The sequence below is a fragment of the Pelobates fuscus genome, chromosome 2, assembly GCF_036172605.1.
Source record: "Pelobates fuscus isolate aPelFus1 chromosome 2, aPelFus1.pri, whole genome shotgun sequence".
Lineage (NCBI taxonomy): Eukaryota > Metazoa > Chordata > Amphibia > Anura > Pelobatidae > Pelobates > Pelobates fuscus.
Genome location: NC_086318.1, coordinates 94,315,887 through 94,341,604, shown reverse-complemented (window position 1 = coordinate 94,341,604; position 25,718 = coordinate 94,315,887). Strand labels below are relative to the sequence as shown.

General features: G+C 41.4%; 1 pseudogene; it reads left to right on the top strand.

Moving 5' to 3' along the window:
* Positions 1–993: 993 nt before the first annotated feature.
* LOC134586718 (transmembrane 4 L6 family member 4-like) lies at positions 994–25,137 on the top strand (annotated as a pseudogene).
* Positions 25,138–25,718: the final 581 nt, after the last annotated feature.

Here is a 25,718-nt window from a genome sequence, read left to right as displayed (position 1 = left end):
TTTGAAATACCCTAGGGGGTCTACTTTTCAAAAATATATGGTTTGGTGGTGGTAAATTACATTGTCTGGCTTCAAAAATTCCAAGTTGGAAAACTGGAATGCGCACCCTCCAAATAAGGTATTTTAGCCCCCAGAGAACCCGACACACCTATATATGAGGGTTATCACTGTACTCAGGAGATGTTGCGGAACACATTCTGGGGTGTTCATTGGCAGTGACCCTTAAAGCTATCTCCGTACATGCATTCTTAAATTGCTGTGTGTGTCAGAAAAATCACCAATTATTATTATTTTTGTTATAATTTGGCATAGATTGGTAGTAAAATGGTTGCATGAAAAGAGTCAAAATACCCCACGTTTAATACCTTAGGTTGTCTGCTTTTAAAAATATATATACATGTGAAGGGTTATTCAGGGATCCTGACAGATATCAGCGTTACAATGTAACACTAATTTAAACATTTTGAGAAAAAATGGTTTGGAAATAGCAAAGTGCTACTTGCACTTATAGCCCTATAACTTTCCAGAAAAAAGCTAATACATGTTAACATTGGGTTTTTCTAAACTCAGGACAAAATTTAGAAACTATTTAGCATGGGTGTTTTTTGGCAGTTGTAGATGAGTAACAGATTTTGGGGGTCAAAGTTAGAAAAAGTGTGTTTTTTAAAAAAAAATGTCATCATATTTTATAAATTTTTATAGTAAATTATATGGCATGATGAAAATAATGGTATCTTTAGAAAGACCATTTAATGGCGAGAAAGACGGTATATAATATGTGTGGGTACAGTAAATGAGTAAGAGGAAAATTACAGCTAAACATAAACACCGCAGAAATGTAAAAACAGCCCTGGTCCCAAACGGTGAGAAAATTGAAAAGCAGTCAATCACTGTCTCTCCACCTGGATGCGATTACTTCCTACAGGATTGGGATAAGACACACAGCACTGCTCACATTTCTCCATTTGGCCTGTTTATTGATTCTCTTGCAAAATGTGTTCTGGGGATGTGCGAAATGCCTGGGCATTGTCCTAATTCCTCTAGCAATTCTGTGCACAGTGGCTAATATCATGTTATTTTTCCCCGGAGGCTATATTCCTTCAGACAAAGTACAAATTACAGATGAAGTCTGGTATTTTGGTGGAATATTGGGGTCTGGAGTTCTGGTAAGTGCAGTAATTGCTACTTAGGTTCCCAATAGCACAATATGATTTTAAATAACGTCTCTAATGTTTCTATGTTTCTTTATTTGCCTGTAAATGCACAAGCAAGCCTAACTGTGATATTGATATTTTTTCATAATTCATTTTTGTTTTACTTATTTAGATCAATCCTTAAATAAAATAAAAAAATATATCTAAATAGGTTTGTAATAATAATGACTATGAATGTGTAAGACAAAATAAAACCACACAAATTTTAGATTTGTGCACGGTGGAAAAATATGGCTCATCCAAACCATTTTTCCCCAAAACAGAAAAAGTTTTAGGCCACCCGTAGTTCATCCTTATGTTGGTTTGGTTCAGCAGAATTTCAGTAGCAAAAACCCTATTCGGTAACCAAATCAGACAAAAGTGTGAAAAATGGGTTAATCAATGTAATTTAGCAGTAAGCCATTTGGATCAGGTGTAAAAAAGCAACCAATAGCAGAAAAAAGCAGCAGGAACAGTAAAAGCCAATCTATATTTATTTATGCATGCATTATATATATATTGCTCTCTTCTCACTTGATATGCAAAAAAAAAATCAACATTAATTGACTGTCCCCTAGCCATAACTATTTTTTTGCCACATAAATCATCTCTTTTTTTTTTTGGCACAACAGGCATAATTCAGATTCACGAACTGAAATGAACATGCTCAGCCATTACACAGTCCAGTTGGTTCATGATTTGGGTACATATTTGCTTAAAGTTTAGGAGTCCGACCAATAACTTGATTGGCCCAAATTCGGATCAATTACAATTCGGAACAAGAGATTCTGGACTTTCGACCTGGGTTGTCAGGCCGGTCCCCTAAATTGCAATCAATAAAATTACTGAATTATGTAAAAAATATAACATAAATATACACATAGAATGTAAATATATATACATATTTATATAGTTTAAGTCTATGTGTATATTTATGAAATTATTTATGTAATTATGTATTTGGACATATGTATATTTCGTATTATTTTTATCTATTTATTTATATATACATAGATATATATAATGTCATTCTAAGTGTATTTTGATATAAATATATATATATATTTTTCACTTTTTTCTTTTCTTTTTAATTATTATTTATTTTTTAAATTAATATATATATATATATATATACAATATATAGTTATTATATATTATATATATATATATATATATATATATATATACACACACGTGTGTAATTTTACTCTAAGTGTATTTTTATATTAATATATGTATATATTAATATAAAAACACACTTAGTATGATGTTATATATAAGATATACATATACATATTATATATAGATATAACATATCTCATATATACATATATATAGAATTTTTTTAAATGTATTTATTTATTTTGTTTACTTCTTTCACCAGCAGTGGGACTGTCTGTCAGTTCAGGCAGTCCCCCCTGCTGGCAGCACTGTGGACTAATTTGCAGAGGAGGGACTGTCTGGGCTGTCAGACAGTCCCCCCAGTGTAGCAGAAGACTGAATGCCGGCGTGGGAACGGCAGCGATCGGGTAAGTACATGAGAGAGGGAGGGAGGGGAAAGGGTTATTTTTTTATCTTTAATATTTTTATAATTTATTTATTTCTTCACTGAGTGCCTCGACCCCTCGATTCACTTAGCACAGGCATAGCATCGGAAGCCTGCCTGATGGCTTCCGATGCTCTGCACTACACTGCCGGGCGTTACATGGGGCATCCGGGGGAGCGATCACCCAGTGTTCTCCGGCAGCCTGGCAGTGAGAGGGGGTATTGCACGATGCCTCAACATCGTGGCATCGCCGCAATAACGTTAGAGTGTCTGGAAGCGATCATGATAGCTTCCAGCGCTCTAATTCCCCGCGGACACCTAACCCAACACTATCCAACATAACATCATTGTAAAAATGTGATAAGTGTCAGCATTTTTTTCCCTTTTAACATACCTGCTATAGTCCTTAACTGACTAAATACTGAGTTTGGGTAAAATAATGTATTTTTAGGAATTATATAATAAGTGCATGGGTGAGAAAAAATTTTTCTAGAATCAGAAAAAAAATATTCCATGATGTTTAAATGAATTCATAACTACAAAACAGAGTTTAGCTTTCATGTAATTTGCAAAAGTTTCACAGAGTGTTTTTTTAAGAAAACAAATATATACTTTTTATTTGCTAAATAAGCAAAGCACAGAGGTGAAAATTAATAAAGATGTTAAGTGATAAAGTAAACAGAGTCTCACAGCATACCTTACTGTACAGGAACTTCTCTGCCTTTTACTGTACAGGAGGGCTGTCTCTATGGTGTTGCTATGGATACTTCACGCCAGCTGGCTTTACTAAGATAAGAGGGTATCAAATACACCGTGTTGCTATGGATACTTCACGCCAGCTGGCTTTACTAAGATAAGAGGGTATCAAATACACCGTGCCCCCCATGTGAATCAATGCCTTCTTGACAGACAGAGTTGCTCCAGTCTCCTCCCTGATAGAACACCGGCAGCCTCCATGCTGTCCGTACTGCAGCTGCCTCTAGCTTCCTCCTCCCTCCCGCGTGGCACTCTGTGAAGCTGGCCGATATCACAGGGCCTGGGCAGGCTATTAAAGGGTCATGGCACCTGATCGGGCCCCTGTTTAACGATAGACAAATAATACCCCTCGGGTGGCTGCAAATTATATATAATGTCCCAAAAATCACACACAATCTGATGTACATTGTGTGATTTCTGGGATATTGTATATAGTATGGAGGTGTCAGGGAACTTCTATGAAAAATGAGGAGTCTCCCGGAACTACCGGGAGACTTGGGATTTGTGTAATATTGTAATATGTATACATATATATATAGTATGGTAATGGTAAACCTTTTTATATATCTTACAGATGATTTTTCCAGCAATTGTATTTCTTGGTCTGAAAAATAATGACTGCTGTGGATGCTGTGGCAATGAGAGTTGTGGGAGAAGATTTGCTGTAAGTATTAAATACAATATGGAATAATCTAAAATAATTTCTCTCAATATTGGTTAACATTTATCAGTGTATGGCAGCCCTCACGGTATACATCTCATTGAAGTGGTCTGGGTTCAGTGTACCTGATCCTTTAACCCTGCAATCTAAAACTTTGCAGTTTTTAGTGTTCAGACTGTCTCTAGTGGCTGTCTACTAAACAGGCACTTCTTGCAGTTTCATTGAGTTTGATTCCATGAAATGACGCTGGACTCTCTAGGAATTTCCTATGGGGAAGTGGGTAGGGCCTAATGCCTGGGGGGGGGGGGGGGGGGGAGGGTAAGTGTAAACAGTGTTTTATTTTCCTAACACTAAAGTTTTTCATTAACATTAGATGTAAAGACAAAAATAATAAAATTAATGGATTATTAGAATAAAATGTCTTCTGACCACCTTCAGCTTAATGCAGCAAGTTACGTAACACCATTAATATATGTTAGACCTTAATATTAAACGGACACTATAGTCAACAAAACAACTGTTTGGGTGTGTAGATCACGTCCCTGCAGTCTGACTGCTCAATTCTCTACCATCTAGGAGTTAAATTACGTTTGTTTCTGTTTATGCAACCCCAACCATGCCTGTAAAAAATGCACAAAATTATTTTTTACCACATACTTTGGCATGTAATGGTAAAAAAATGGGAGCATGTTAAGGCACAATATGCACCTTATGAGATACCCTGGAGTGTCTACTTTTACAAATGGTAGGCCTTTGTGGTTTTTTTTTTGAACAGTCAAACTGTTATAATACCCCAAATGGAAGCATAGGCTCATTAAATCCGTCTCTCAAAATTCGACTGTGAATACTGAAAAGGACAGGTCTCCTATATGGCACTGTAGCTTCACAAAATAGTGCCAAAGACATACAATGGGGTTATCGTTGTACTCAGCAGAAGTAACTGAACACATAATAAAACTTTGTACAGGAATAGCACACACCAACTTTACAAAATACACATGAGAAGTTCTTTGTTATAAGTTTGTGTTCGAAAACCCCCCAAAAACACAATTTTACTCCAATATTTAGCAGAGGTTGGCGGTAAAATGGCTACGTAGAAAGTGTCAAAACAACCTTAGGTAAATAGCCTGTGGTGTCTACTTTATATAAATATATACTTTTGTGTGGCAATTTTGTTTTCTTTTATGGCTATTAAGCTTACAAGACAAACATACCAAATTCGAAAATCGCTCCACATTAAAAGTTTATTTTACTCCTTGTGCTTTGTGACCTGTAACTACCCAAAAAAACTGAAAATCCCAGACACATTATATATTCTGTAAATCAGAACAACTAAATGAATTTATTTTTAATTACTTTCCTTAACCTGCACTAATTGTGCACACGTTATTATTGCAAAAACTGAAAAAAATCAAAATGTTTTATTTTTTTTGCATTTTTCTGTATTTTTTAATAACAAATAAGCATTTATGTAAATATATGTTACATCAAATTAAAGCCCTTTCTGTACTTTAAAAAACGGTATATAATATGCGTTGGTGTAATAAATTAGTAAAATGCAAATTGCAGTTGAACGCAAACAGCAAGAAATGCAAAAAATGCTTGTGTCATTAAGTGAAAGACAAGCTTCTGAAGCTCTGTCCTTAAGGGGTTAATTAAGCTAAAGTTGTTTTGGTAAATATAGTGTCCCTTTAATATTCAGGATTCTTATCCACAAAGACTCATTTCCCTAAAATTTGTTGTTCAAAGGTAATTTATGATTCACCAATAAATATCACAACAGTAAATATCACCAATAATTGTCATTTTATTGTGAGATGAAATTGATGATCATGCGTGATATCAATGCAATGCAAACATAATGGAAAATGGCAATACAGCAAACTAATTAATAATTGTGATAGAACACCCTATTTATCTTGCCTCAGCTATACCTTAAGTAACTAAAACTCAACAAGATATTAATACTTGTATGTCTGTAAGGTAAACAACAGGTATTATAAAATTTTGTTATGGAACTCATCATTATAATTGTGGAAAAAGGTTTGCCTGATTTACCACATATTTTATTTGGCTGCAAAACAAAAACTAAATAGTATCAAAATTTAACTCTAAAGTATTACAGTTTACTTAAAGGGACACTACAGTCACCAAAACAACTTTAGCTTAATGAAACAGTTTTGGTGTATACATCATACCCCTGCAGTCTCACTGCTCAATTCTCTGCCACTTAGGAGTTAAATCACTTTGTTTATGAACCCTAGTCACACCTCCCTGCATGTGACTTGCCCAGCTTTTATAAACACTTCCTGTAAAGAGACATCTAATGTTTATCCTTCTGTTATTGCAAGTTCTGTTTAATTTAGATTTTCCTATCACCTGCTATGTTAATAGCTTGCTAGACCCTGCAAGAGCCTCTTGTATGTGATTAAAGTTCAATCTACAGACCAAGAGATACAATTGTTTAAGGTAAATTACATCTTACTGAAAGTGAAACCATTTTTTTTTAAGTACATATAACTTGTTTAATTGAATTTCATTCTCACACCATTTGTGTTTGCAATTGAATTTTCATCAGAAATATGAGAGAGAAAAAAAATGTTGGTTTTAAACATCTCTTTGTGAACTGAGAAGATGGCCATAGGTATCACAATTGACCGGCCATTTTAGGCAATATGTCTGACATTACTCTTACCCCTCATGCCCAAAAGATTTAAAAGAACACTGTAGCATTAGGAACACATATGTCAACAGTCTTGATATGCTTACTTTGTTTCAGTGCCCCCCCAGTGTTATAAATAAAGAGGAAATTAAACAAAATTAAATAAATTTAAAAAAATTACTCATCTTCTCTCCAAGCTGCCATGACCTCCTCCTTATCTGATGTCATCCTGGAGGCAGGGTCAGTGCAAGGATTTTTGCCGCCCTAGGCAAAAGAAAATGTTGCTGCCCACCCACCCCCATGTGACATCACAATGCCCCACCCATATGATCTGCCATATGAACTAACACCAGTGCTGCACACAGTGTGTGTTTACATTAAAAGGCCTGCAGGGACCGGCTATAGACACCAGAACCACTTCATTAAGCTGCAGTGGTTCTGGGGACTATAGTGTCCCTTTAATGTGAAGTAAATTAGAGATTAGTGTCACTAATAATATACTAGATTGCCTACTTACAACCAGATGAGCATAGTGATGGGCTCTGGCTGCAGTTTGGCTCCACTGGTTTGGTGTAGAGCTAGATCTCTGGAGGCTGTTTGTAACTGTGGTCACAAAATTGGTCACAATGTGGTCACAATGTTCTGGGAGAACGGGAAGCAGCTTCATTTTTTGGGGCCCGTTACACAGCTCAAGGTCTGGGTCCCAGGGCCTGATGGTGAGTATGCCCATAAGGCCCAGCCATAAGTTCACCTATATGTTCCACCCATGAGTTCGCTCACAGGGAGTGGAGTGTATAGGGGATGTGTTATGTGTTATTGTAGAGGGTCTAATGTGTGTGCTTATGGAATGTAGTGTATAGGGATACCAGCTTGTGTAGGTGATGCAGTGTGTTTGTGTGTAGTGGAAGCAGTGTGTGTTTGTTTATAAGGGATGTATTGTGTGTTTCTGGTTGTGTGTAAGGGATGCATTGTGTGAATCTGTGTTTGTATGCATAAGGGATGCAAGGTGTGTGTCTGTAAGTGTGTGCATTGAGTGTGTGTAAGAAATGCATTGTGTTTCTGTGTGTATGTAAGAGAAGCAGTGTGTGTTTCTGTGTATGTGTGCAAAGGATGCATTGTCTTTGTGTGTAAGGGTTAAATTGTGCGTGTGTGTGTGTAATGGATGCATTGTGTGTTTCTCTGTGTGTAAGGGAAGCATGTTGTGTTTCTGTGTGTGTAGGGATGCATTGTGTGTTTCTGTGTATGTATAGGGATGCATTGTGTGTGTGTGCGAATAGTGTGAAAGAACTCCCTGTCCTGCCCCCTGTCCTATAGAGCTCTCCCTTCTGTCCCTTAGAGCTCTGTCCTGCCCCTTAGTGGTCTCTCCTCACCCCCACCCTCCCCTAGCGGTCTCTTCTCACACCCAGCCACCCTCCCTGTGTTCTCCTCACCTCCCCTTCTCCTCACCCCCTCTCCCTTGTTCTTCTCACCCACACCCTACCTGTGTTCTTGTCACCCCCCCCCGTGTTCTCCTCACCTCCCCCCTCCCTGTGTCTTCCTCACCTCCCCCCTCCCTGTGTCTTCCTCACCTCCCCCTCCCTGTGTCTTCCTCACCTCCCCCTCCCTGTGTCTTCCTCACCTCCCCCTCCCTGTGTCTTCCTCACCTCCCCCTCCCTGTGTCATCCTCACCTCCCCCTCCCTGTGTCATCCTCACCTTCCCCTCCCTGTGTCATCCTCACCTTCCCCTCCCTGTGTCATCCTCACCTTCCCTTCTCCTCACTCCCTCTCCCTGTGTTCTTCTCACTCCCCCCTCCCTGTGTTCTCCTCATCTCATCTTCTCGTCACCCCCCTCCCTGTGTACTTCTTACTCCCCCACCCTCCTCCCTGTCTTCTTCTTACTCCCCCCGTGTTCTTCTTACTCTCCCTCCCCCTTCTACTTACACCCCTTCTTCTTCGTATTCCCCCCTCTTCTTCTTACTCCCCCTCCCCCCCTGTTTTCTTCTTACTCCCCCATCCCCTCTTCTTCTTACTCACTCTTCTTCTTACTCCACCCCTCCCCCAGTTCTTCTTACCCCCTCCCCCGTGTTCTCCTCACCTCCTGTAATGATATTGATGTTACAAAGTTTTGGAGTCCAGTAGCCAGATCAGCAATATTTTCTGCCAGAGGTAGCCACTCGTTACCCAGGTGGTTGAGCCCCTGAGCCTTGAGTGGCGTAGTGGTAAGGAAGAGGTTTAGCAGCATGTAAACCAGGGTTCGAAACCCAGCAGAGTCAGTTCCTCACATTACTCCCACCTCTACAGGCGCAGCCTCTGGATGCCCTATTTCCTGGTTTAGCAGGGTACTGTGCATGGAAAGACTGAAGAAGATCCATAGGCGTGCGCACGGGGTGTGCCGGGTGTGCCTGGGCACACCCTAATCCCCGCGGCACGCCTATGCATTGAGACCGGCAGGGGAGATCTCAGGATCTCCCCTGTCAGTCCATGCAGAGCTGGCGCTATCCGAGCGCCGGCTCTGCTCTCAGCCTCCCTCCCCACCGACCCACAGGCAGTGAGGGAGGCAGGAGAGGACCGGCGGAGCTCTTGCCAGCAGCTCTTGCCAGCAGCTCCGCCGGGTTCCTCTCGCGAGATCTGAGCGTTGCAGCGGCAACGCTCAGATCTCGCGTGAGTGAACTCTAGCCCTGCGGGGCTAGAGTTCACTCTCCACTGGACCACGATGGATGGCAGCAGGATCCCCCCTCCCAGGCATACGGTAAGAAGGGAGGGGGGATAACTGATCTGCCCCCACCTCCACTGGACCACCAGGGAAAGCAGCAAGGAAAGATCCCCCCTCCCTACATAAAGTAAGAAGGGAGGGGGGATATTGAGTAATGTACCCCCACCTCCACCCCCCCACACATACACAGCACCCATAGACATACACAGCACCCGCACCCACACACATACACAGCACCCACACACACAGCACCCTCACAAACACACATTACACAAACAGCACTCTCACACTCACACAGCACACTAACAGTACCCTCACAAACACAAACAGGACCCTAAAAAACGCACACTACCAGTACCCTCACACACAAACATCACCCTCACACACAGTACATTTACAGCACCCTCACAAGCACGCACACACAAACACCCTCACCCACATAGTACACTACCAGCACCCTCACACATCACACTAACAGCACCCTCACACAGCACACACAGCTTTGTGTGTGTATATGTGTATATATATATATATATATATATACGCCGCGTGTGCTTGTGCTTTAGGGTGCACACCCTAATACAATAGGCTGCGCACGCCTATGAGAAGATCAGGAGCATGAATATTGTCCACTGGTTCCCATGATCTATCCTCTTCACCATAGCCTTTCCAAAGAACCAAATATTGAAGCTTGTTGCGGAATATCCTGGAGTCAAGAATTTTTTCCACCTCGTATTCATCTTCACCATCCACGAGGACAGGGGTGGGGCAGGCAGGGCTCGACCAGGGAAAGTATTTTCATGAAAAGGTTTAAGCAGTGCAACGTGAAACACTGGATGTATTTTCATGGAATCTGGAAGTTGCAGACGGAAGGTGACAGCATTGATCTGAGCGATGATCTCAAAAGGTCCCATGAACTTTTGACCCAATTTATGAGAAGGAATCCTAAGTTTAAGATTCTTTGTTGACAGCCAAACCTTGTCACCAACATGATAAACTGGGGCCTCCTTTCTATGCCTATCAGCAGCTCTTTTGTAACATTCCTGAGCCTCCGAAAGAGTCTTCTTCAACAGTTCTTGGGAATCTCGTAAGGCGGTTAGCCGGTCAGTGACTGCAGGAATGGAAGTAGTAATTGGGAGACTCACTAGAAAGGTTGGATGGTAACCATAATTAGCAAAAAAAATGGGCTCAGAGAAGTGGAGCAGTGTTGGGCATTGTTATAGGCAAATTCCGCCGTGGGTAGAAAATCCAGCCAGTCATCCTGCAGGTAACTAATATAGCACCGCAAATATTGTTCTAACGTCTGGTTGGTTCGCTCAGTCTGTCCATTACTTTGTGGATGAAAAGCTGACGACAGATTTACATTAATACCTAGAATAGAACAAAAATATTTCCAAAAATGAGATGTAAATTGCACTCAGAAATTACATCATCAGGCACTCCATGCAAGCGAAATATTTCCCGAATAACTAGGTCAGCAGTCTGTTTAGCTGAAGGGAGACCACGAGCTGGTATGAAATGACTCATCTTAGTTAACCGGTCTACAACAACAAGAATGGTAGTGTGTTCCTTAGAGGGAGGTAGTTCCACAATAAAGTCCATGGAAATAGATCCCCAGGGACGATGAGGAATAGGAAGAGGCTGAAGCATGCCAACAGGGGATGAGCGAGGAGTCTTATGTCTGGCACATACATCACAAGAGGACACATACTTCTTAACATCCTCATAATATTTAGGCCACCAAAAGGATCGGGTAAGTAGTTCTTGTGTCTTTCGGATTCCTGGATGACCTGCTGGTTTTGAGTCATGGTAGAGACGCAAAACGTCCAGTCGCACTGATTCTGGAACAAACAGACGTTGTTGAAAAATCCAAAACCCATTAAGCATGGTCATATGAAGATCACGAGGAGGATCACGAAAAACGGGATCATCAGCGTAGCCCTTTTTAATGCGAGACATTAGATCAGAAGGAAAGGTAACTCCTAAAAATCTACTCTCAGGCAAGATGGTGGCTTTGGTTACTGTAGTATGGAGGGGGTCAGCTATCCTAGACAAGGCATCTGCCTTGCCATTTCTGGAACCAGGGCGGTATGAAATCAAAAAATTAAACCTTGAGAAAAATAGGGACCAGCGTGCTTGTCTGGCTGACAGTCTCTTAGCTGATTGAATACATTCAAGATTTTTGTGATCTGTGAGGACAGTAATTGGGTGGCTCCCTCCAAGAGATGTCTCCATTCGGCAAAGGCAGCTTTTATAGCCAAAAGTTCTTTATTCCCTATGTCATAATTTCTTTCTGCTGGTAACATCTGGCGGGAATAGAAGGCACATGGATGTAACAACATCTTAGGTCCAGTCCTTTGAGACAGTATAGCCCCAACAGCTGAATCAGAAGCATCTACCTCTACAGTAAATGGCAATTCTGTCTGAGGATGTACCAGGATAGGAGCAGATGTAAACAGAGTTTTTAATCTGGAAAATGCAGTGTCAGCCTTATTGGACCACTGAAAAGAAGTCCCTTTACGTGTAAGTTCAGTGATCGGTGTAATAACGGCAGAGAAATTCTTAATGAAACGCCTGTAAAAATTGGCAAACCCCACAAATCTCTGAATATCTTTTTCATTCTTGGGGATGGGCCAGTCCAGCACAGCTTTAATTTTACTTGCGTCCATACTTAAACCTTTAGGAGTTATTACATATCCCAGGAATTGAATTTCTGTTTGTTCAAACTCACATTTTTCCAGTTTAATGTATAGGTGATGGGTACGAAGGCGCTCAAGAACAATGCAGACCTGTTTTCTGTGATTTTCAAGATTATCAGAAAATATCAGGATATCATCCAAATATGCCACAACAAACTGATCCAGGAGATCCCGTAGTACATCATTGATTAGATGCAGAAAAGTTGCAGGGGCATTACAAAGCCCAAATGGCATTACTAGATATTCGTAATGTCCGTACCTGGTTCTGAAAGCTGTTTTCCATTCATCATTTGGTCTTATGCGAACCAGATTATATGCCCCCCGTAGATCAAGCTTCGTAAATATTTTAGCTGAACGAAGTCTCTCCAGAAGTTCAGGAATGAGAGGCAAGGAATAGCGTTTTTTAACAGTGATTTTATTAATATCCCTGTAATCGACACATGGCCGTAGACGGCCATCTTTCTTTTCTACAAAGAATATAGGAGCTCCTGCTGGAGAAGTAGATGGTCGAATAAAGCCTTTGGCAAGATTTTCTTGTATGTATTCATGAAGTGCTTTCAATTCAGGCTCAGATAGGGAGTATATACGGCCAAATGGGATAGCAGCTCCAGGTAGCAGCTCTATGGGGCAATCATAAGGCCTGTGAGGTGGAAGCTGATCAGCATTCTTCTTATCACAGACATCTGCAAAATCCCGATATTGTAGAGGAAGCTTAGTTAAGTTTGTATCAACCATTTCATTAATTGTTGTGGCAACAGTTGTTGCCTTAGAGGGTTGACAATTTATTAAGCAGTGTTCTGAAGGAAAGGACAAAGTTCTAGTCTTCCAATCAATCTGTGGGTTATGCAGAGCAAGCCAGGTGTCAGGATCGGGACAGGGATCCAACACGCAGAGTACAAACAGTAGCCAGATACGTATACCGGACCTTAGAATGGCCGGACTAACGTAAGTAGTACAGTATAGAATGGTCAAAGACAAGCCGAGGTCGAGGGTAACAGAAGACAGGTAAGCGAGAGACAAGCCGAATCAAGGGTAACAGAGATAAGCAGAGTAAGGTAAACAAGCCGGGTCAAAACCAAAAGGGATAATAGAATACACAAGCACTGAGTGACTAGAACAAGCTAGAACCACGACAGGGCAATGAGCTAATGAAAGAAGCTCTGTTAAATACCCTGTTCAGAGCAGTAACCACGCCTCCAAGGCGTCCTGATTGGTCCTGCAGCCATTGACTGACAGGTTGTTCGAGGAGTGTCCTGATGACTACTTCCTGCCTAGATGCTGTAAAAGGCAGTCACTCCCTCGCGGCCGGCCTAGCATGACCGGATAGACCGCGGGGAAGGGAGCCATCAGACCGTCTGGATGGAGGAACAGCTAAGTCTCTACCTCTTTCGGAGGTAGAGACCACAGGTACCCTGACAGTACCCCCCCTCTCAGATACGCCCACCGGGCGGAATGAACCGGGACGAGATGGGAAGCGAGAATGATACGCCCTGCGGAGACGGGGAGCATGAACATCCTCCTGAGGTACCCAACTCCTCTCCTCAGGACCATATCCCCTCCAATCAACCAGATATTGTACTCTCCCCCGGGAGATTCGAGAATCAATAATAGAGTTTACCTCATACTCCTCCTGACCCTCCACCTGAACGGGGCGAGGAGGGGCTATTGTGGAGGAAAATTTGTTACATATGAGTGGTTTCAGCAATGAAACGTGAAACGAGTTCGGGATGCGTAAGGTATTAGGAAGAGCTAAACGATACGCAACTGGATTGATACGGGTCAGCACCCTGTAGGGTCCAATATAACGAGGAGCGAACTTCATGGAGGGCACTTTTAAACGGATGTTCCTCGTGCTCAGCCATACCCTATCACCTGGAACAAAGACCGGAGCCGCCCTTCTACGTTTATCAGCGTGTTTCTTGACCAACATAGAGTTGTGCACAAGGATTTGTCGAGTTTGATCCCACAACTTCCTCAAATTGGCAACATGAACATCAACCGACGGCACCCCCTGGGAAGGGGAATCCGAAGGAAGAATAGACGGATGAAAACCATAATTCATGAAGAAGGGGCTTGAATGAGTAGAATCGCAAACAAGATTGTTGTGTGCAAACTCCGCCCAAGGAATCAAACCGACCCAATCATCCTGGTGTTCAGAAACAAAGCATCGTAAATATTGCTCGATTTTCTGGTTGGTACGTTCAGCAGCTCCGTTAGACTGAGGATGATAGGCAGAAGAAAAGTTTAATTTAATACCAAGTTGAGAGCAGAAGGACCTCCAAAAGCGGGAAACAAATTGGGAGCCTCTGTCCGATACAATTTGAGAGGGTATCCCATGTAGGCGAAAAATCTCCTTAGCGAATATCTCTGCCAATTCGGGAGAAGACGGGAGTTTAGGCAGGGGAATGAAGTGTGCCATCTTAGTAAACCTGTCAACCACGGTGAGGATAACAGTCTGTCTTTTAGAGATAGGTAGATCGACAATAAAGTCCATGGCCAAACAGGACCATGGTTTTTCTGGAACCTCCAAGGGGTGCAGGAATCCACATGGAAGCGTATGGGGTTGTTTGGTTTTAGTACAAACTTCACATGCAGCGATGAACTCCTCAATATCCCTCCGTAAAGCAGGCCACCAGAAGTCCTTAGAGATCAACGCGTAAGTTTTGCGAATACCAGGATGTCCCGCCATCTTGCTATTATGTAAACACTGTAAAAGTTCCAGTTGAAGAGCAGGAGGAACGAAATGACGGCCCGCAGGAGTCTGTTTAGGTGCTAGATGTTGCAACTTAATGATCTCGGCCAGTAATGGAGAATGAATCCTGAGATTCGTATTAGCAATGATATTGCATTTCGGAACTATAGAAGAAAGAACTGGTTCAGGTACAGTAGAAGGTTCATATTGGCGAGATAATGCATCGGCTTTAGAGTTTTTAGAACCAGGTCTGTAAGTCAGTACATAATTGAAGTGAGTCAGGAATAAGGACCAACGAGCTTGTCTAGAGGATAAGCGCTTAGCCTCCCCAATATAGGACAAGTTTTTGTGGTCCGTCAAAATCGTAATAGGGTGTAGGGTCCCCTCCAACAAATGTCTCCACTCCTTTAAGGCTTTAATGACTGCTAACAGTTCCCTTTCCCCGATGTCATATCTGCTCTCAGGCCCAGAAAATTTCTTAGAGAAAAAACCACAAGGGTGTAACGGTTTATCCACCCCTAACCTTTGAGACAGAACAGCCCCAACTGCTGTCTCAGAGGCATCGACCTCGAGCAAGAAAGGCAGAGTCGTATCAGGATGGACTAGAATGGGAGCCGAGGCAAAAAGTTCCTTGAGAGTCTTGAAAGCACCAAGAGCTTCCTTAGACCAGAACTTAGTATCAGCCCCTTGTTTGGTCATATTGGTAATAGGCGCAATGATAGAGGAGTATCCTTTAATGAAGCGCCTATAGTAGTTGGAAAAACCAATAAACCTTTGGATAGCCTTGAGTCCTTTGGGCAAGGGCCAGTCTAAAATAGATTGAAGTTTTACAGGATCCATTTTAAAACCCTCCCCAGAAATCACGTATCCAAGAAAGTCTACCTGAGACTGATCAAAACTGCACTTTTCCAATTTGCAATATAGACCATGTTGCAGCAGCTTGTGTAATACCTTTCTGACCTGTCTATGGTGAGTCTCAATCTCCTTAGAGTGTATTAGTATGTCGTCCAGGTAAACAATAACACAATCATGCTGAAACTCCCTAAGTACCTCATTAATCAAATCTTGAAATACTGCAGGAGCATTGCATAGTCCAAATGGCATAACAGTGTATTCGTAATGGCCGTAACGGGTATTGAATGCCGTCATCCACTCGTGACCTTGCTGGATTCTCACCAAATTGTAAGCCCCTCTGAGATCTAACTTGGTGAAGATTTTGGAGCCCTTAAGACGATCAAATAACTCGGTAATCAGTGGGATAGGATAGGCATTTCTGACAGTTATTTTATTCAAGCCTCGGTAATCGATACAAGGTCTCAGCGTGCCATCCTTCTTCTTAATGAAAAAGAACCCAGCCCCGGCCGGAGAAGAAGACCTCCTGATGAATCCCTTTTCTAAATTCTCCCGAATATACTCCTCTAGAACCGAGTTTTCCTGAACAGACAAAGGATATACATGGCCCCTCGGAGGCATAGTGCCGGGTAGCAGCTTAATCTTACAGTCAAATGACCTGTGTGGAGGCAAAGAATCGGCATTCTTCTTGTCAAACACTGCCCTTAAGTCTAGGTAAAGGTCTGGTATTTGTCTTTCTGTGGACTGAGTAGGATTCTCCGGTATGTTAATATTAGCTAATGGAGAAACCTTGCACAAACACCGATCCTGGCAGCCCTGGCCCCACGAGAGTATCTCTCCTAACTCCCAATCGATAATAGGGTTATGTTTTTTCAACCATGGGTACCCCAGAACTATGGGAACGGAAGGAGACGAAATGAGCAGAAGAGATAAATTCTCCACGTGTAGGATACCAACATTTAAATCAATGGGTACGGTCTCACGAAAGATAACAGGGTCTAGTAGTGGTCTACCATCTATGGCCTCAAAGGCCAAAGGTGTCTCCCTTAGCTGGGATGGAAAATTGTTCTTACTAGCAAAGGCTTGGTCGATAAAATTCTCAGCAGCACCGGAATCTATCAATGCCATAGCCCTTACTACTTCCTTCCCCCAAGTTAAGGAAACTGGTAGCAGAAGCCTGTGATCCTTATAATTAGGAGTAGAGGACAAAATAGAAACACCCAAGGCCTGTCCTCTAGAGGGACTTAGGTGCGAGCGTTTCCCGGGCGGTTAGAACAGTTCGAGAGTAAATGACCCTTGGCTCCACAATACATACACAAACCCTCTCTTCTCCTGTGCTGTCTTTCCTCCTCAGAGAGGCGGGTATACCCTATCTGCATAGGTTCAGTAAGCAAAGATATCGTGGAGTCAGGACTTGGAAAAGCAGGAGCTAACCTAAAAGAAGGTCTCTGGTTCCTCTCTCGAGTGTTCTGTCTCTCTCTTAGACGTTCATCTATACGAGAGATGAACAAAATTAAATCCTCTAAATTCTCAGGGAGTTCTCTGGTAGCAACCTCATCAAGGATTACATCAGATAGGCCATTCAAAAATACATCCATATACGCCTGCTCATTCCACTTGATTTCTGCCGCCAGAGACCTGAACTCTAGTGCATAATCCACCAGTGTTCGGTTCTCCTGTCTCAGGCGCAACAGTAATCTGGCTGCATTAACTTTTCTACCTGGAGGGTCAAATGTTCTTCTAAAAGCAGCTACAAATGCGTTATAGTTATAAACTAATGGGTTATCGTTCTCCCATAGTGGGTTGGCCCATCTCAGAGCTTTCTCAATGAGTAGGGTGATAATAAATCCTACTTTTGCCCTATCTGTAGGATAAGAGCGAGGTTGCAATTCAAAGTGGATACTAATTTGGTTTAAAAAACCACGACACTTCTCAGGAGCCCCACCATAGCGTACTGGGGGGGTAATGCGAGAGGAAGCACCCACTGTGGTTACCTCTAGACCTGAACAGACAGGAGAAACAGGGGTATTACGTATCTCCTCTGGTGGGTTATTGGCACAAACTAATAGAGCCTGTAGCGCAAGCGCCATCTGATCCATTCTGTGATCCATGGCTTCAAACCTAGGATCAGGAGCAGCCAGCTGACTGTTTGTACTTGCAGGATCCATTGGCCCTGTCGTAATGTCAGGATCGGGACAGGGATCCAACACGCAGAGTACAAACAGTAGCCAGATACGTATACCGGACCTTAGAATGGCCGGACTAACGTAAGTAGTACAGTATAGAATGGTCAAAGACAAGCCGAGGTCGAGGGTAACAGAAGACAGGTAAGCGAGAGACAAGCCGAATCAAGGGTAACAGAGATAAGCAGAGTAAGGTAAACAAGCCGGGTCAAAACCAAAAGGGATAATAGAATACACAAGCACTGAGTGACTAGAACAAGCTAGAACCACGACAGGGCAATGAGCTAATGAAAGAAGCTCTGTTAAATACCCTGTTCAGAGCAGTAACCACGCCTCCAAGGCGTCCTGATTGGTCCTGCAGCCATTGACTGACAGGTTGTTCGAGGAGTGTCCTGATGACTACTTCCTGCCTAGATGCTGTAAAAGGCAGTCACTCCCTCGCGGCCGGCCTAGCATGACCGGATAGACCGCGGGGAAGGGAGCCATCAGACCGTCTGGATGGAGGAACAGCTAAGTCTCTACCTCTTTCGGAGGTAGAGACCACAGGTACCCTGACACCAGGGTATACCCAAAATCACTGGAAACTGTGTTGAGGAAACTAGGTGGAAAGATATAGACTCATGGTGATTCACTTCCAGCATCAATTTTAAGGGCACAGTCTCATGTGTAACCGGGCCTGACGTGAGTGGAGAACCGTCTACTGTTTCCATTAACACAGGTGAAGATTTAGGGATAGACTGAATTTTATTTCCTGCTGCAAATTTGATATCCATAAAGCTTCCGCCTGCTCCAGAATCTATCATAGCTGTAGTTGAAATTTTATTATCACCATATTGCAAAGTGATAGGCACCACCAAATGAGGATGTTGAGTCATCATACCCTCTTCACCCTGAGCCAGAGAAAAAAAGGGTTGTGTGACAGAATCCAGTTGGTCTGAAATCTGGGATTGGTGTTGAATCTGTGCACCCTCAGCAGTCATAGCTATTGTTCTTTTAGACTTGCTAGGGCAATTGATGGCATAATGCCCTGCACTACCACAATACAGGCATAAATTGTGAGTGTGTCGCCACTGTTTTTATTCATTGGATAATGACCCTCTTATTAGATCTACCTGCATAGCCTCAGGTTCAGATTCTGTAGGTGTTTGTGGGGTCGGAGTAGAAATTCTTGAATAGAAAGTAGGAGTAGCACTTGGTTTAAAAGAGCCCTGTCTTTCCAATCTTCTTTCTGAAAGTCTCCGATCAATACGGATAGCCAACCGCACAAATGCATCAAACTCAACAGGAAGATCAACACGAGCTAACTCATCTTTTATAGCTTCTGAGAGACCCCTTCTGAAGTGGAACCTCTGGGTTGATTGGTTCCAAGTAGTATCAGCAACCCACTGTCTGAATTCAGCAGCATATTCAGCCACAGAGCGCCTCCCTTGATGTAAATGAAGGAGAGTGGCTTCTGCTGTAGCACAGCGATTGGGGTCATCAAAAACTAGGCACATGGCCTCAAGAAAGTCTTTTAAATTTCCCAAGACTGGACTGTCCTGTTCCAGAAAAGGGGAGCCCCAAGCCAGGGCTTCATCTTTGAATAGGGAGAAAATAAATCCCACCTTCTCTCTTTCAGATGGAAAACGGTTAGGTAACATCATAAGATGCAAACGGCATTGATTTAGGAAACCCCTAAATTTTTTGCGGTCTCATCCAAATTTTTCTGGTAGAGGCAAGCGGGCATCTTGTGCAGGTGTAACAGTAGTAGCAGCAGCAGCCGCAACTTCATGTGCCCTGTAGCTGGTAAGCTCACCATGCATTGATCGAACTTCATTTTGCAGTTCAGCTACCTGATCCTGCAGCACTTGAATGGTCTGTGCATTAAAAGCAACCTGCTGGGCCAATGCAGAATCTGATCCGACGGTCTCCATGAATGGGCCAGATTATTCTGTAATGATATTGATGTTACAAAGTTTTGGAGTCCAGTAGCCAGATCAGCAATGTTTTCTGCCAGAGGTAGCCACTCGTTACCCAGGTGGTTGAGCCCCTGAGCCTTGAGTGGCCTTCTGGTCTTAAGCAGAGATGGGAGACTGGAACAGAGAGATGATAATCGTAGTGAGGCAAGCCGAGGTCAGTGGGAAGGAGAAGCAGCAATGTCAAAACGGTCCAAAATCAGCAACAGGTAGGAGAAACAGGAACAAGCTTGATTAGAGAGTACAGGAACCACAATAATCTGGCAAAGGTACAGAGTCAGGAAGTGGCTTTTATAGGCCAAGAACCAGACACATGACCAGACACAGCTGAAGAGACTTGTCACTGATACCAATGCTTATAGAGTCAAGGTTACCAGATCTCAGGTACATTTGCAAAAGGCAGGGTGGTGTAGTGGTAAGGAAGAGGTTTAGCAGCATGTAAACCAGGGTTCGAAACCCAGCAGAGTCAGTTCCTCACACCTCCCCTTCCCTGTAGCGGGCTGAACTTCTCTCTGGTCCGCGGTACAGGAGTTTCTGTTTCCTGTACCTGGCCGAACTGACAGGAAGTGTACACTGAGCTGCAGCATTTATACCCTCCTATATGGCGCCCTATGTGGCTGCCTAGTTCGCCTTATAGGAAGTGCCGGCCCTGCCTAGAGGAGCATTGGGGACCATAGGTGGCCATGCCTATGATTCTACCATAGTGAATCATGGAATACAATGATTCTCTATTGCACACTGTGATGTTGTGTGTTTCTCTGTGTGTAAGGGGAGCATGTTGTGTTTCTGTGTGTAGGGAATCTGCATTGTGTGTTTTTGTGTGTGTGTGGGCGTAGTGTGAAAGAGCTCCCTGTCTTGCCCGCTGTCCTATAGAGCTGTCCCTTAGTGGTCTCTTCTCACACCAAGCCACCCTCCCTATGTTCTTCTCACAACCTCCCTATCTTCTTCTCAACCCCCCACCCTCCATGTGTTCTCCTCACCTCCCCTTCTCCTCATCCCCTCTCCAGTGTTCTTCTCACCCCCCACTCTACCTGTGTTCTTGTCACTCCCCCCTTACCTGTGTTCTTCCCCCCTCCCAGTGTCTTCCTCACTTCCCCCTCCCTGATTCTCACTTTAATGAATAACCATGATGGTCTCATGGGAATCATATACTCGGGAAGACTGCAGTAGCCCATGGGGGCCTATTTCGTCCCACATTATTTAACAAACCCTATTGGATGAGTATTTTCTAGCGACAGTGCCCAATTTAGTACAGGGCAATCCAGTTAGTAACCCCCATTAGACCCAACTCAAAGATGTTTCCGCCTACATGTTACCTAGCACGTATTCTATATTGAACTTATGTGACAAGTTTTGACTACAGTGATCAATTGGCAGGGACTACATATAAATGTTATCTGATTTTTTTAACCCCTGAGGGTTAACTTTTATTTTTTGTAACCCTCAGGTTAGCTAGCTGGGGTGGGTGCAAGTTAGTGGGGAATTGGGGAATTTGGTGTTAGGCTAGCTAGAGGTTAACGTTAAAAAAAAAGTTTTAAAAAAGTTTTTAAAAGTTAAAAAATATGTTTTAATAACATTTTTTTAAAAGTTTTAAAAACCCAACCCTCCTTTACCCAGTCCTAATAAAAATGAACCCCTTCCCTGCCTGTTGATCACTACCTACAGTGATCAAAATACAGATCACAGTGATCCGATTTTTTTTTTAACCCCGTAGGGTTAACTTATTTTTTTTTAACCCTCAGGGGTTCAATTTATTTAATTCATTAATTTAATTATTTTAAAATGAAATATTTTGCTAGCTGTGGTGGGTGTTATGGGAAATGGGGAATTTACGGTTAGTGCTGCTTACTGCTAGTTAGGGGTTAACGGTAAAAATAAAAGCTTATAAAAATTTTAAATCTGTAAAAAAGGTTTAAAAAAAGTAAAAAAATACATTTAAAAATGCTCGTTACCACTACACCTGGAACAAACTAGAGAAAAAATGATCCCACACTAAGGTTCAAAATACGCCTTTTGTATTCTTTAGTAAATAGTATGTGTTTGTGGGGAAGTTTCAATAACCAACCATCTCAACTACTCCAAAATGGAACATCGACACAACGTAAAACAAAAAAAAAAACTGAATGGCTGCGTCTCAAATGTGCCCCTTCAACATCCACATATACCTGGCAAAGGTACACACGGGGGTATTGCTGTACTCATAGCTAAGCAACATATGTAGTATTATACAGTCTTAGCACACATAAGGTTTGCAAAATATATTGTGCAAACTCACTTTGTGTGTCAAAAAGGCAGAAAAAAATTACCACTACACTTGGTAAAAGCTAGCGGAAAAATGATCCCACCCCAAGGTTCAAAATATGCCTTTTGAAATACCCTGGGATGTCTTTTTTAAGAAATGGAATGGCTTTATGGGGTATTTGGATTATATAGCCTGGTAAAATACTCTAAAATGGGACATGGGCACTGTAAAAATGTAAAGTTTGACAAAAAAATGGAATGACTGTGTCTCAAATGTGCCCCTTCTATGTCCACATATACCTGGCAAAGGTACTTACGGGGTATTGCTGTACTCAGACGACTTCGCTGAGAAACATATGAAGTATTATACAGTCGTAGCACGCATAAGGTTTGCAAAATATACTGTGCAAACTCACTTTGTGTGTCAATTAGGCAAAAAAATTGCTTATTACCCCTACACTTGGTACAAGCTAGCAGAAAAATGATCCCACGCTAAGGTTTAAAATATACCTTTTGAAATACCCTGGGATGTCTTCTTTAAGAAATGGTATGCCTTTATGGTGTAGTTGTAATATGTAGCCTGCTCAAGTGCTCCAAAGTGGGACATGGACGCTTTAAAAACCTTCATGAAAATTCACACTTAAAAACCTGAACTTGTCACGTCTCTTTTACAGCACTGTAACTTCACAAAATAGTGTCTAGGTCATACATTGGGCATATTGTTTTACTTATAAGGTGTAAATGAGTATAATTTGGGGATCTTTATGACACCATATAAGATACCCTGTGGTGTCTGCTTTATCAAATGAAAGCTCCTTGTGGGGTTATTTGAACAGTCACCCTGCTATAATACCCTAAAATGAGACATAGGCCCATCAAATCCATCTACAAAAATTCTAACTATAGAAATTGAAATAGCCTTGTCTCTTATATGCCACTGTAGCTTTACAGAAAAGTGCCAAAGGCATACAATGGGGGTATCGTTATACTCAGCAGATTTAGCTGATATATAGCACACACCAGCTTTACGAAATACACATTACAAAAACCTTGTTTTATGTGTATATGCCAAAATAAAGAAAAAAAACACAATTTTACTCCAATATTTAGCAGAGGTTGGCTACGTAAAAAGTGTCAAGCTAAACTTAGGTAAATAGCCTTTGATGTCTACTTTATATAAATATATACTTTTGTGTGGCAATTTTGTTTTCTGTGACGGCTACTAAACCTACAAGACAAACATACCAAATTCTAAAATTGTTTCAAATTAAAATTTTATTTTAGTCCTTGTATTTTGTGACCTGTAGCTTTCAAAATAAGCTGAAATCCTATATATATATATATAATTATATATATATATATATATATATATATATATGTGTGTGTGTGTGTGTGTGTGTGTGTGTGTGTGTGTGTGTGTAATGTACTCTATAAATCAAGACACATAAATTAAATTATTTTGAATAACTTTTTCTAAGCTGGACATATTATGTACACGCTATTATTGCCAACACCGTGATTTTTTTTTCTCCAATTTTTTTGCATTTTTATATAATTAATGAGAATGTATCTATATATATGTGACATCAAATTAAAGCCCTGTTTGCCCTCTAAAAAACGATGTATAATATGTGTTGGTGCAATAAATGACAGAGATGCAAATTGTGTTAATGAATACAAACAGCAAAAAAATGCAAAAATGGCTTTTGTCCTTAAGCGTAAGACAAGCTTCTGAAGCTGTGTCCTTAAGGGGTTAATATAATGTAATGTATTTATGTTTTCTTTTCAGATGTTTTCATCTATTCTATTTGCTGCCATTGGATTTGCAGGAGCTGGTTACTGCTTTGTTATTTCAGCAGTTGCTATACATAAGGGACCTAAGTGCCACACGTTTCTGGGATGGGTTTATCCGTTTCAGGATGGGTAAGTTGCTGTTATTTTTATAGGGGTGAAGGCAATTCCTTTTAAATTAATCTCCCTCTGTAAGGTGCCATTGGGCCTATATTGCCTCACACACCAGTCGTGCAGAGAAATAACCATATAAGGGTAATATCAGGATGTACAGAAACTATTTATAATATTTCTGACTTAATCCCACATGTTTGACTGGCAAGACAATCATTTACCTAATTTCCCAGAATGCATAGAGGTAGAGCGATATGTGGCAATAATGAAGACATCTAAATATACAGACATGTAGAGTCAAGCTATTACACCGATTTTATTTTTCCAAAAGATCTTACCTGGAGAACCACAACCTATGGAATTTATGCCAACCTAGTCCAATTGTCCCATGGCACCTGACTCTCTTCTGCTTGCTCCAGATAATGAGTGGAGTTCAAGCTGTGCTCTGTGCTATCCAGGCAATTAATGGGCTCATCAGAACAATCTGTGGAGACTGCAAGTGCTGTGGGTGTTGTGGGGTAAGTCACAATGATAGTAAAGGATCTAAACACTAGCCACTGAACATCAATTAAGGCATATTAAAGCTTCCTTTTTACAATGAAAATATAAACTTCACTACTGACTTCCCTTCAAAGCAGACTTCAAGCACCAAAGCTGCGTATTACTGTATCACAGTTATTTATAACTGTTCACACATGTTTATAATGTATGCATTTGTAAAATAATCTGCATGTATTAGACAGCCACCTCAATAACTGTTGTCACAGGGTAAAAATTATGGCGAGAACATACCTTGTTTTTTAAAGTACCGATCGATGCTATTTGAATATATTATCTTTGAAATTCATGGAATTTTCCCTTATAACATTGAAACAAATGTAATGTTATTATGATCTAAAATGTATGTGTCCATATTATTAGCACATTCAATAATTGCTAATTTATGCATACAGGGTAATGGAGCTGTTTAACCCTGGCCTGAGAAGAAAGAAGATCCTACGAGAATCGATTGTTCATGTCTGGAATAGAGTACTTTTAGCAACCATGAAATTAATTTGAGGAGAAAGCTCAAAGATGAAGATCATTTCCTGCTAATTTTTGAGAAGACCTTTTATAAAGCACCACAAATACAATTCAATTTTCAAATCTTGAGTTGAGTAAACGCAATTGTAAATGTTTAACTCATACTTAATAGTAATGTTAATGATTTAATGACATAACTAAGCATGCTGATGTTTTAGTGCCACAAACGACTAAGCCTGTTTTACACTGAGAACATACTATTAATGTTGAAGCTTTTTCTTGTTTAAAATTGTACCTCATCTTGTGACACAACCTTTCCAGTTTTAGCCTGATACTATTATAAAATGTGCTGTCAAATCGCATGCCATGTCTAACCAAATGTCTCTAACTTGCCAATGCTATCGTGGCATCGCAAGGGAAATGTTAACTGTCTATACATGCACAAGAAAAAGAAAGAATTTAAAAAAAGAAAAACTAAGTTGTCAAATGCTTTCTTCATGGAAATTGAATAAGGGCAAAATAAAATTAAAAATAGTTCCCCTTGACCTCCCTCAGCCACAAGTGAGAACATGGCCAATATGCTATTTTTACTTCATCGAAATGAACAAAATTATAAGATTTCATTGTGCTGAAAAGTAACCAAAATAAAAAGTGTTTA